This window comes from Ascaphus truei, chromosome 5 (genome assembly GCF_040206685.1).
Source record: "Ascaphus truei isolate aAscTru1 chromosome 5, aAscTru1.hap1, whole genome shotgun sequence".
Lineage (NCBI taxonomy): Eukaryota > Metazoa > Chordata > Amphibia > Anura > Ascaphidae > Ascaphus > Ascaphus truei.
Genome location: NC_134487.1, coordinates 97,958,976 through 97,972,903, shown reverse-complemented (window position 1 = coordinate 97,972,903; position 13,928 = coordinate 97,958,976).

Below are 13,928 nucleotides of genomic sequence, written 5' to 3'. Positions count from 1 at the left end.
CAATTTCTTATGAGTTTAAGCATGTAAATGTACTCAAACTAACATTGCAAATAGAATTTGGACAAACTTCATTAGAGCACCCACAGAAACAGTGACTGACGTTAATCTTCTTTTTAAAGACTGCTATGGTGTTTGCAGCAATACTATTTCAACTCTTTCTTTGTAATGTTAATCATGTGAAAATGTAAAATTCTGCATTCTTACCTAAGCTGGCAATCGTCTGGTGCTCCTGTTGTAAATCTGTAAAAATCATGATTGTGTGCCTAACATAATGGCTACTTCAGTCAGTGTAACTCAGCAGCTACAGTTTAATAATGTTACCGTGGTACAATAAGGATACAGTTTATAGCTCAAATGGCTGGGAACATTTGCAACAAATTATCCCAAATAGGAAAGTCTTGCAACGGTTGTGCACTTCTTGGGAGGTGGGTTAAACCTGCTATAGAAATCAAAGGATGCTTTGAAACATGAAGACTTGACTAAAAACAACAAACAGTCCCTAATACAGAATTTTTTTATTTAAAAAATAACATTTCACATGTTGCTGCTTTAAATGTACACATGCATTGGATTATCCTCTAGTAAAATACTGGTACTTTTAAGGACAAACTTGCTATTAGCAACTCAATGTATATTCTGCATTAATACTATAACAGGACACAACAGCTGTGTGCAAACATTGTCCAAATTGGAAATAAGTAAGACCAAAATTAGACTTTTAAGCAGCAATCCCCCCTCAGATTCCCAAGATACTTATTGGTTAAATTGGCTGTATTTACTGCCTGGTGCTTTAAATGACCACAAAGGATATTGAAGCTTCCTATGGGATAATTGGCAGCCATCTTGTTCCCCCTGTATCTGGGGAAATGGCAGGTCCCTGGTGCTGAAAATAGCACCATTCAGCTTGACCATCTGTTTCCCATCTTATTTAAAAAAAAAAAAAAGTCAATTATGGTGACTAAGAAGATGAGGGACTAAGGAAAAGGTTGAACAGTCCCTGGTGGATCACGACTATGGCCAGATGAAACATCTGACTGTGCCATTAATGGCTGAAGGATCAGCCTGTGAGCGGGAAGGCTCTGCAGGAGCTGGTTGGTTGAGATTGCTGAGGGCTACACAGGGCAACAACTAATTGGGTTACGGGAGTTGAGTAACCTACAGAGGGGCTCCTCTTTACAGAAAAGGGTACTGAAGGCTTTGTGAAGACATGGTAGGTCTGCCATGGTTACACTTTCAATAAGGGCTCCAACGTTTTTCCTGCACCTTATAACACCGGGTCATCGGAACTGGGGAGAGACACTGGCACTGTGCAGCGAGTTATTTGATAGTTGTAAATGTATGATCCTATCGATTGAGGGATATATAAATATATGTATGCATCTGGTTCTAGGAGTTCTATAGATATGTTCTGATTAGTTAAAGCCATATGTTGTGTCTTTTTCTCTGACCTACTGCCACATTCTCAGAATAATATTGGGGAGTGGGACTTTGGCTCACACCTTTGCATATAAGAAGTGAGTCTAAGGGGGATTACAAGGGGTTAAACCTACATACTCTATTAGTCAAAGTAATAAAATACAAGAAGCACAAGCCCATCACCAATACCCTCATTGTCAACTTCAGAAATAGCACTATTAGGCCACAGCTCACAATGCTACATCATTTGTCATCAAGTGTGCATGGCCCCATTACTGGTAATGGCACAGAAGGGGGGAGGGGGCAAGACAATCAGCCACAGAAAACGAGGGGGAGGAGGATTATGAAGAATATGTTGTTGGTGGTTATACTGGAAGTGCAGTAGAGAAAGCTCAAACGGAGAAGAGCAGGACCGCTTCTAGATTCTGTGCTGCATTTATTGTGACGGCGACGCTGATGTCACGCTGCGTTTGCTGGAAAAATCAAATTGCAGTGACTTCCAGCAATCGCGACCGCTCCATCACGTCTGTCCTACTATAAGCACACATGACGGTTTCAATACATTTGTTTTGAAGAGGCGTCACTGTTGCCGGTACTATAAGCGTGCGTCCATAGAAGGGCAGACCGCGCTGACTATCAGACTGCCTAAAGGCAGTGATCGCGTCTATACAGCGTGCGTGGGAGGGGGCACGCGATGCGCGTGAAATCGGTCAAAACATTACTTGCGCGATAGGGCGGTCACGTGAGCGGTTTGGCCAATGAGGGCGAACCAGCTCTGTGATGTCACTGGCGCCCATAGACAAGCCCCCGGACGGCGCGCGTACGATGGCCAGTGAAAGCACCCGCTTTCCCTCAGCCTCCGCACTCCTCCGCACAGCTGCTGTGTCTATGGACGCAGCCTAATTCCTCGGGCATGGTCAGCGCTTATGCGCTGACCCGTGCTGAGGCGCGCTGCTGCTCGAAACAGAGCCCCTGCAGCCGCAATGAGAGCGAGCGTGCGTCTCACAGAGCTTTGAAATTTGGCGCTCGCCGGAGCGCAGGGCCGGTCACGTGAGCGGTTCGCCCAATGAGGGCGAACCAGCTCCGTGACGTCACCGCTTTCCCTGAGCCTCAGCGCGCCTCCGCACTGTTTGGGGTACTATGTCCCAGGCCTTAGTCAGCAGTAGCTGCAAGTACATTTAGATCTTGAAGTCGGCAGCCTGTCTCACCGTGTTTCTTTAAGTCCTCCAAACTCCAGAGATTCCAGTTTTTATAACATGGTGGGGAGGATGCTTTCAGCTGTTTGGAATGTGCCATTGTGGGGAGGGGCAAAAGGGGAACTCATCTGGGTACTTAATGTTTTACCAGGAATTATAGGCTAAAGCTGGTAGATTCTGGGCATTATTGAAATCCCTGCTCTCTGATTGGTTAAAATGCAGGGCATTATCCAATCAGTAATGGGCTTGAATTTTTGGCAGGTTGCCAAGTTTTTCAGCCAATCAGCTTTTAGTTCTCATTCACAAAGAGTGAAATTTGCTCTTAGACAGGGGAGGTGATTGGACAGAAGGCACCAGCAGGGCACTGACTCCTCCCCCTCCCTGCCTACAGAGAGCTCTGCACAGGAGAGTGAGTGGAAAGGTTTGTGTTGGTGGGTGTAGAGGGGGCAGCGGAGTCTTGTTGGTGTGTGTTTTGTTGGTGTAGAGGGCGAGCTGCAGTATGTGTCTTCAGTGTGTTTTGTGGGTGGAGGAGGGGTGCAGAGTGTTTTGTTGGTGTGTGTGTCTGCAGTCTGGGTTTACAGGGGTGCAGTTGGTGTAGAGGGGAGGGCTGCTGGTGTGTGTTTTGTAGATGTAGAGGTGACTGTATGTTTTGTTGATTTGTGTGTGTCTCTGCATTGTGTGTTTTGTACGTGATTAACGGGGCTGCAGTGTGTGTTTTGTGGGTGGAGGAGGGGTACAGAGTGTTTTGTGTGTGTCTGCAGTGTGTGTTTTGTGGTTGTAGAGGGGTGGCCTTCATTGTGTGTGTGTCTTCATTGTGGTTTGTGGAGGAGGGTGCAGAGTATTTTGTGTGGGTGTGTGTCTGCAGTGTGTTGATTTACTGGGGGCTGCAGTGGGTGTAGGGGGGGGCTGCTGGTGTGTGTTTTATGGATGTAGTGGGGGCAGCAGTCTGTTTTGTTGGTGTGTGTCTCTGCAGTGTGTTTTGTGGGGGTAGAGGAGGGGGGCTGCACAGTGTGTAGGGGGGACTGCAGTGTGTTTGTGTTTAGGGGGGGTTGCAAAGTGTGTGTGTGTGTGTGTGTGTGTGTGTGTTTAGAGGGGGCTGTGTGTATGTACAATTTCCTTTTAATAAACTTGCAGTAAAAGAATAAGAACATAGACAATCATGCTGATAAAAATCAATATGACTATAAAAATGTCTTTATGAAAAATTAAAAATAAGCCTACATTTAGCCTATAATAGTAATACGCAGTATTTCCATGTGCAGGCTTATCGGGTTACGGATGTGCTCATCTCCTCAAGATGCAGCTCCAAACACCCTCCCCTCTCCCTTCAGTATGGAGGCCTGCAGAGAGATGGGGGCTGAGCTAGAAGTTCCATGTGAGGCGTGTAATATAGTGCACGCGCGTCCATTAGAATTGGCTGTGTCCAGGCCTGACGTTCTATACTTTAGCTGCGCGCGCACGCCAGTGAGCGTTGAGCCAGCAGATCGGAGGAAAGACCTGAAAAGTATCTTTTTGCGCTGCTGCCGTTGCATGTCATGCTCTATTGGCCAATCACAGTGAGGCTTCAATTACTTTGCTTTTAAAAAAGAGAGAACGCTGTTGGATTTATTGCTTTTAATTGCTTTATTGCTATAATTCCTGTTATGTGTCACTGTAAATTATGGAATCCAATTCCCCTTCCTTTCAGTGCAGCTTCTCTTTAAAATCTAGTGGCATTCACATCCAGGTGATAATGATCAGGGCCGCCAACAGAAATCATGGGGCCCGGGACAAATGAAAGGAGCAGGCCCCCCGAACACATAGCGCCCCCCCCCCCCGAACCCAAAGCGCACCTTCCACGAAAAAATATATTTTCGCACGCAACTTTTACTTAACTGTTTTCTTATTGTGATACAGAAAAAAACATTACAATGCAACCTGTTTATTTTTATATTTTCAACAAAAGACATGTGACTGCTTGCCTGGGTGGATGACAGTGACTGGGTGGGTGAATGACAGTGACTGGGTGGGTGAGTGGGTGGGTGGATGACAGTGACTGGGTGGGTGGATGACAGTGACTGGGTGGGTGAGTGGGTGAGTGAATGACAGTGACTGGGTGGGTGAGTGGGTGGGTGAATGACAGTGACTGGGTGGGTGAGTGGGTGCGTGGATGACAGTGACTGGGTGGGTGAGTGGGTGGGTGGATGACAGTGACTGGGTGGGTGGATGACAATGACTGGGTGGGTGGGTGGGTGAGTGGGTGGGTGAATGACAGTGACTGTGTGGGTGAATGACAGTGACTGGGTGGGTGAATGACAGTGACTGTGTGGGTGAATGACTGTAGAATGACAGTTGGGTGAATGACGGTCGGTGGGTGAATGATGAATGTGGGTGGGTGGGAGACAGTGACTGGGTGGGTGACAGTGACTGGGTGGGTGACTTACCTTGAGTGGGTGGGTGCAGCTTGCTGCCGGACGCTCCCCCCTCCTGCCCCCGATATCCCCGCGGCAGCTGCCCGGGACGGGAGGGGGTGTGGGAGGTGGGCTCGGGGGGTGTGCGTGAAGCTGGCCGCCGGGGGGAAGCGGGCCGCAGGAGGAGCTGGCACTTCCCCCTCCGTCCCATGTTGGGAGAGGGGGGGGGAAGCGGGCTGCAGTAGGAGCTGTGGAGCTGGTACTTCCCCCTCTGTCCCACGTTGGGAGCGGGGTGGGGGGAGCGGGCTCTGCTTGCCCTGCGCATGTGCGCCGGGACCGCAAGGAATCACCGCCATTTTTTGTAACTTTTTTTTTATTTAATTAACTGGCGCCCGGCCGGGCCTCCCTGACTCACGGGGCCCAGGGCGCCAGTACCCTTTGTCCCCCCCTGTTGGCGGCCCTGATAATGATATCACTGCAATGTATCCCAACTATAGTATGTGTCCAAATATTATTTCCACAATTCGCCTGCTTTCTGTACAGCAGTATTCATTTAATGACTGAAATATACATTAGCTGGTGTAGTCTCAGCACTGCTTTTTATGGGAGCCGGGTGTGATGTCATAGCCACGCCCACCTGTCACTCACAGCACAGCACGGACCGTACACACAAAAAGTGTGATTCACGTGCACGAGGATTATCACACACGTGCGCGAGCACGCCAACTATAAAACAAGTTTTAGGCTGAGGCTAAACTAGGCACGCGTGCGACAGAGCCCGTGATGTCAGACGTGCCTGCCGCAGAGGTGATATCTGGGCAAGGGAGAGATGCGACAAGGAGGCGTGGCGGAGGTGATGTCATGTGATGTTTGCCCTCATTGGCTGAACCCCGCACGTGACCCGGCCATCGAGCGACAAAATCGAATTATTTTGTCTGCGCACGCAGTCGCACGCTCTATGGCCTACCTCTTACAGGCACGGCCTTTTGTTCGTGCTAAGTATGGACGCGGCGAAAGTGACCCTAACATCCTGCAACTTCAAGGCATCCCCCTGGTAATCTCCTCCCTCGTGTCTTTTAACCCTTTTCCTCCCCCCATGTTTCTTATCCCTTCCTCCTCCCCCCCCAGTCTCTTATCCCCTTCCTCTCCCATGTTCCTTAACCCCCTCCTCTCCCCATGTCTCCTAACCCCCTTCTTCCCCACATGTCTCAACTCCCTTCCTTCCCCCATGTCTCTTAAGACCACTTATCTCCCCAAGCCTCTTATCCCCTTCGTCCTCCATGCCCCTTGAGTCCCTCCTCCCCCAAGCCCATTAAATGCGTATTGGAAAGGGGGGCTAATGGGTTTTAGTTAATTATTTGTAAAATCATTTTAATTTAAAAAATGTTTAGTTTTTAAAATTAAAATATACTAAAAGGCATTTGCTTTTTGAAGTGAAACTTCCTTAGTGGCACCTCATTCGTGATGGGGCAAAAAAGAAATGAAACGGATGTGACGTCAGTGCTGGCAGTTGAGGCCGGGCTGTGTTCTGGCTCAGCCCGACCCCAACACTGACATCACACCCGCTCCACAAATCAGATGCGAGCCCCACACCCCCCACACACGTGACATATGCGGCGGCGATAGCCGCCGCTCCTAATGGCCGCTGCCATGCCACGCAGCCTCTCTCCTCCCTACCTCCGCTTTCCTGCGTCCCGCTGACTGAGCGCCGCCGGGGTCGGAGGAGGAGAGGAGCCCAGGGATCATGGAGGGTAACCGCCGCCGCAGCTCCTAACGAGCTCTGCTCCCCCCACCCGCTGACATGCAGCGGCGGCGGCAGCCCTCAAAATTTAATTGCCGCCACTCCTGCTGACCTCCCCCGGCCGAGGCATGGAACGGGGGGGGGGGCGGGGGTAGAGTGAGCTGCGTTCCCCACAGCACCATCAGAAGGGGATCGCTGCAGCGCTCCCCTCGAAGCCAGCTCCCGCTGACGAGGACGCACTGCCCCCCTTCCCCGCCGACACTGCCTCTGCCCACGCAGCACTTCCGGAGGGGGGGGGGGCCTTTATTAAGGTATCTGCCCGGTGCCCGGTGCGGCCGCATCTCGCCGGGGGGGGGAGGAGAGACTCAGGCAGAGCCGCCGTGGGTCCGCAGCTCTGCCTGTCTGTGAGGGGGGGGGGGGGGAGAGTCTCAGGCAGAGCCGCCGCGGGTCCGCAGCTCTGCCTGTCTGTGAGGGGGGGGGGGGTGTGAGGGGAGGAGGAGAGACTCGGACAGAGCCGCCGCGGGTCCGCAGCTCTGCCTGCCTTTGAGGGGGGGGGAGTCAGGAGAGAGGGGGCAGGACACAGAAAGAGAGACACACATACAGTGACAGACACACATACATATATACACACACACACACACACTGACTGACACACATACACACACACTGACTGACACACATGCACACACACTGACACATACACACACACTGACTGACACACACACACACACACACAGACACACTGACTGACACATACACACACACTGACTGTGAATAGGTTAGGGGGATGTGTGAGGTGCAGGGGGGCTGCGCATATGTCACACGGTCACACGCACGCACACGGTCACACACACACGCACATGGTCACGCACACACGCACAGTCACACGCACACACACACAGTCACACGCACACACACACAGTCAGTCGCGCACACAGTCAGTCGCGCACACAGTCAGTCGCGCACACAGTCAGTCGCGCGCACACGCACTGTCACGTGCACCGTGCACTGTCACGTGCACACGCACTGTCACGCGCACAGTCACACACAGTCACACGCACAGTCACACAGTCACACGCACAGTCACACAGTCACACGCACACACGCACACACACACAGTCACACAGTCACACACACACACACACACGAGGAATTCACGCTCAGTGCAAATACAAGGGATGTGTACGCATGTTCTAAGTCAAATTTATTTGCGTTTTGTCAATGAAATTGTATTTTGATTTTTAATTAAAACATCACCAATACAAATACAATTTCTGTGACAAAAGTCAAAGAAGTTTCACTTACTATGCGCGTGCACAGCACACACAGCTTTTTTTTTATTAAGAATGTAATGCTTTTGTATAATAAATATGTCACAATAAATTACCTGGAACAGTTTTTGACGAGTTTAGGTTTTTTCGTTTTCTATTGGGCATTTATCGAGGTAAATATCGTTATCGTGATAAATTACTTAATATAGTTATTGTGAGAAGATTTTTTGTTATCGCCCAACCCTAGTTGTATGTCTACTGTACACCTACTTCCAGCCAAGACAGTGCTTGCTCTCCAAGATGATGGTGGGAATGTTTATGGTGGTCTCCCTATAATGCGGTGGTTCAAAATGAGCCCCTTTCTTCCCCCTACAGATGGTATCACTACATATAGTGCAGTAGACCTTTCCTCAACCATGCTCAGACTAAAATATATCCACATCCAGGATGATGGGGCCCTGTTCTTATGGGGGTGGAAGTGGTTTCTTCTCCGTACACTGTGCCTTCCCATCTTCATCATCCTCCTCCTCCTCGCCATTCCCGTCAGAGCCATGAGTATCGGCAACACCAGTCTCCTCAGGAGTGGCATTGTAACTCCACCGAAAAACGGCCCTCCTGTGTGTGCCTTTCTCCTACTCCGCAACTGGCATCAGCAGCTGCAAGAATACAAGCAGTGCCACCATGCTCAGTGTCCCTGAACCCGACTCTTGTGGTGAGTGCCACAAAGGCCTCGTCCAGGGTGACGTTAAGCAGGTGCGCGCTTGCGCTGGCTGCAATGAAACACATTGTTGCAATGTGTGTGGCCAGCGTGAGCAAGCGCCTGAACATGCACGGCTCAGCTGCTTGCCGAAGCAAGCAAATTTGATTGTGCGCTCGCTGGCGCGCCACGTGAGCCCAATGACGACGAACCAGCTCCGTGACATCATGGCCGCGCCTCCCATGTGCGCAACTTGCTGGCCAGGAAAAGCACGGCCAAGCATTGTGCGTGACGTCCACGCACACAAGCCCCTGTGCGCTCGCTCCCTGTCTGGCGCAGCCTTAGACACTGGATGTAACAATTATGAATTTGAGGGGTACACTTTCACCAGTGCATGCAGTGTCTTCTCAGCTCACATACTCATAAAACTTATGCAGTAGCACAGGTACTAATTCTGTTCTTGGGGGTGGTAGTGGTTTGGGCCTCACAGGACCGGGAAGCGGGAGTGCCACCTTTACCATAGTCCGCCGGCTTCCCAGTCCTCTCCTCTCATTCCCTTATACTCTTCTCCTCCATAATAACAAGAAATTAAGAAACACTAACACTCACTATTAATACAAATACAATGACTAAGTATTGACGCACACACAATCAATATATAATCACTGAAACACAATCACACCACTGAACTGTCTGACGCTCTCACTGATTCTCTCTATCTCTCCTCTTGCCCTACTACTTCTGCAACCACCAACACACAAGACACAAGACTCAGAAGTCAATGCCGCAGGTCACATGGCCGCTTATATCATTTTTTGCTAAGTTTTGCATACTTACCAGTTACGCAACATTTCTGCAGAATGTATCTGCTGCGGTTTCGCTCGCTGTATGTCGATATTGCGCTGAAAGTTGCAGTTTGTTTTAATAATTGTGAGTAGAATTTTCAGCATTATGACATAAAGCATTTAAAAAAATCACAAGAATAGTCAATAACTTGCCGACTCTCATCAAGGAGAAAGAGTGACTGTAAATTAAATAATTAAGGAAAAGAAAATGAGAAATGTGGGGAAGGGGACAAGGTAGTGAGGTGGATGTAGCATCAATGATTATCAACTTCCATATAATATAATTGACAGACATATTACATTCTGTTATTCCATCCACAAGCAGAGTGAGGAAAGGAGCATCCCATCATATCTTATGGGAAGGGTTTGCCATCGACCAAAGCTCTCCTTCGTTAATTCCTAATAAAGACCTTCACTCCAGGGAGTAGATCTTTAAAGGGATTCTACTTCTTGTATGCATGTATGTATATCTTTATTTATATAGTGTCATCCAGGTACATAGCGCTTAAGAGAAATAATACACGTAACATAATATTATAACACAATGTTAGCGAAGAGATTTCAAACTAAGTGGTAAGTGGGGAGAATTTACAGAGGCAGTAGGACGGTGTTCTGGTAAGTGCGTCTGTAAGGGGTCAAGGTCAGTGCATCCGAGATGTACAGTATCAGCCAGCGGAGCTACCCATATGCTTCATTAAAGAGGTGTGTTTTTTTTAAGAATGTAGAAATAAGGCAAGTACCAGGATTGGAAGAGATATCCCCAGAAGCAAGGAGAAGAAGCATGGGAAGGATGAGAATGTGTGAGGAGGTTTTGTACGGGTGTGTTTAAGTGTAGGGCGTAATGTGGAGTGGAGTCAAAGGGCGCAGATAGGAAAGGAGTTCATGTTACCTGAGAAGTGGAGAAGGAAGGAGAGATGAAGATATATGAATGAAGTTAGAGACATAATGAGGATGGGAGAAAGAAAGTTGTAGTTCTTCATAACTTTATATTCCAGCGGATTCCTGTTATACATCTCTGTTATCATTACTCTCAAGGAACGGATGTTTATTGTTGATTTTCTCACCATTATCCTTAAGGATGACTATTTTCTGTTTGAAGACAGATTTTACATACAACGACAGGGTATAGCAATGGGGTCGAACGTGGCAACCACATATGCCAATATTTACATGAATGAATTTGAGCACAAGTTTGTGTATAACCATCCAGGTTTCATGGAACATGGGCGTATGTGGGTGCGCTACATCGATTATATGTTTATGGTCTGGGTTGGTGATGTTTCAGATCTCAATACCTTTGTGTCTGACCTAAGCGGTTGTGTTGACACGATTAGCTTTACCATGCAATTTGATCCCTTATCGATCCCGATATCAATTAGTGATGGGAAACTAGTCACAGATCTCTACACGAAACCAACAGATCGTAATAACCTCTTACACTATCAGAGCTTACATCCCCCTGGTACAACCAAAGGACCTCCATATAGTAAATTTGTTAGGGTCAGACGGATTACTAGTACACCGGATCATATCCAATGGGACCTATTGAAGGTCTCAACCCGCTTTAGTGATGGAGGTTATCCATCCGAACTGTTGGATACCCAGCTTATCAAGGCCAATCATTTAGAGAGACATACTCTACTCTCGAGCGTCTAGCATTGTTGATCAAACTAGGAAAGAGTTCTCTGTACCATTTGTCTCCTCATATAGCACACATAGTGGAGCTATTCTGAAATTAATTTGCAAACATTGTGGCATTCTAGCCAGGATCCTGTACTTAAACCAATACTGGAGGCATCACCACTTTTTCTTATAAAAGAGGCCCTAACCTTTGGGACTCCTTGGTCAAAGCAGATCTGGGTAGTAAACATCCCCTACAGACATTTCTTGGTCCACCAAAATTTGGAGCTCATGCTCTCAATGTGGTAGTGTGCAAGAGGGAGATCAATTCTCTCATTCCCTATCTGGTCACATATACCAGATTAAACAATTTTACACGTCTGGCCAAGAATGGGATTTATTACATCAAGTGTCCATGTGGTCAGGTCAGGGGTATGTGGGTGAGACTACTCAGATGGTGAAGGGCAGGATTCGACAACACAAGGCTGCCATTAGGAGAAAGGATCTGGAGGCTCCAGTAGCCCATCATTTCACACTAGCGGGGCACAATGCCAGCCAGTTGCGATTTCAAGTTATCGATAGCGTCACTAGATCGAGGAAAGGAGGTAACCTCAAAAGGTTACTGATGCAGAGGGAAACCTGGATTAGGAGACTTGGCACCATGGCTCCTGATAGCATGAATAAGGACCTGGATCTAGGCTGCTTGCTCTAGGTGGTATCATCTAGCAATCAGGTGGATGTGCCCTCCACGAGACTTGCATGTGACTCATTATGTAATTTAATCTGTCTTTAATCACTATTTTGTCCTGATTTATGTTGTTGCTGGTTGGGTGCCCTCCTACTTGTGCCAGTGGTTAACTCCCCTGCTCCTTTCTCTCCCCTCAGATGCCTCGTCTTGCTGCTTGGTGGGGTGTTTGGTGGTTCGTTGCCTTTCCTCAAAAGTTGTGCCCTGACCTACCATGGTTCTCTCCTCTCATGATACGTATACTAGTGATCTTGTTCTTTATCAGTGGGTCTCACCCTCCACTACCCTGACCTCCACCGGTTCGACGTTTGTCTGTCTCTCTATCCCATGGGTATCTGATAACTGGTATGTTACCATTGTCACACTTGATAGACATGTATAACTTGATTTAAGTATTAATTTATTATTTCTTTTGGTGATTCTCCCTACATGTTTAATACACTGTTTTTGTTTTACTTTGCCATATTTACTTTGGTAGATCCATTTATCTATTTGCATTATAAAGCCTACCTTTCTTTTTCATATTGTTCACTTAGGGTTTTCTCAGACTACTTCTATCTGTGTAGCAATGTTTTCTAGTCGTGTATTGCCTTTGCTGCTTTAACCTTTATTTTTCTCTCTTCCCCATTTGTATTGCTGTTCCCATGTTGCTATGGTGACTTACTTTGAGTTTGCTGTCATTCTGATCTTGCTGCGCTACCATGGTTACTCTTCAACAACATTATGGGGTCACATGGTCCGTAATGCGATGACGCGCGAACCTGATGATGTCAACATCCAGCGCACTGGAATGCACTTCCATGTTCCACCACTCGACCTGAACTTCAGGATTCAGATTTTCCTCTAATCCACTGGAGACCAATGCCAATCTACAATGCTGGTCAGGTGGTACTATGGGATGACGTCATCATGGCTTCGTAATTGACTGCTTCACTCCATTCATACTGACAGGCTGCTAACTGGACTCACCATATCTCATACAGGAATATCTTTTTGTCTTGGTTATATGCTGAAACGTTGCTAATTCAGGTATTGGGTAATTTTGGGGTTACTCCAGTGGATTTATTTTAAGGGAAGTACTGTGGTTATATAGAACCTCAGGATCGGGCCTGAAGATGGGCTCTGTCCCGAAACGTTGCCCCCCTTATTTTTTATTTTTTGCTCCCACAGCCTTTTCTTTTTTGAACTGCTCCCCCACCCACCTCACCTGTTCTGCCTTTGTTCATTGCCTGTCCTGCAGTCCTTCTGTTCATACTTCAGTTTAGTCTAGTTTGCTCTTATAGAGATTTCCTTATATTCAGTTTTTTTGTCATTATTCTGTACTTTGCCCAGACTTGCATGGTGTTTAAGTTGTCTTTTTGAGTTACTTTCTTTTTGAATAAACATACATTTGGTGTCACATTATATAGTGCTTACATTTGTGAGTGTGCAGGTTTCCCTCCATCTTTTTTTTAATGAAAATCTCATCATAGTCCCTTCAATTAAGAGTATATAGAGGGAGCAGCTATATTAATTGTAAATTTTTCGCTAGTACTATTATAGAACTAAGTAATTTAGGGAATTTCTTAGTGTCTTTACCCTTTCAATGAGAGACATCTCCTCTTGTCTTTGGTTACATCCATATTGAAGATCTTTTTTTTTTTATACACAACTATTTTATTCCAGAAGTTTGAGATTTTTCGACAGCTCCATATACAGTGGAAAAAGATCACCCCGTGGATAACTGCACTAAGGGCAGTTTCCTTTTACTGACTTATCATGTAAGTGTTGGCTCTGTGGAGAGATGTGAACTTTAGTCGTATTTCCTGCAATGAGGCAGAAGGAACAGTAGTGGGTGATATAGGGAGGCAGTTGATGACTGACTGGGGGGCAGTGGGTGACAGGGGGCAGGAGGTGAAAGTGGAGGGCAGTGGGTGACAGAGGGGGACACTGGGTGACAGGGGGGGGAAGTGGGTGACAGAGGGGGACAGTGGGTGATGGGGGCAGGAAGTGACAGTGGGGATAGTG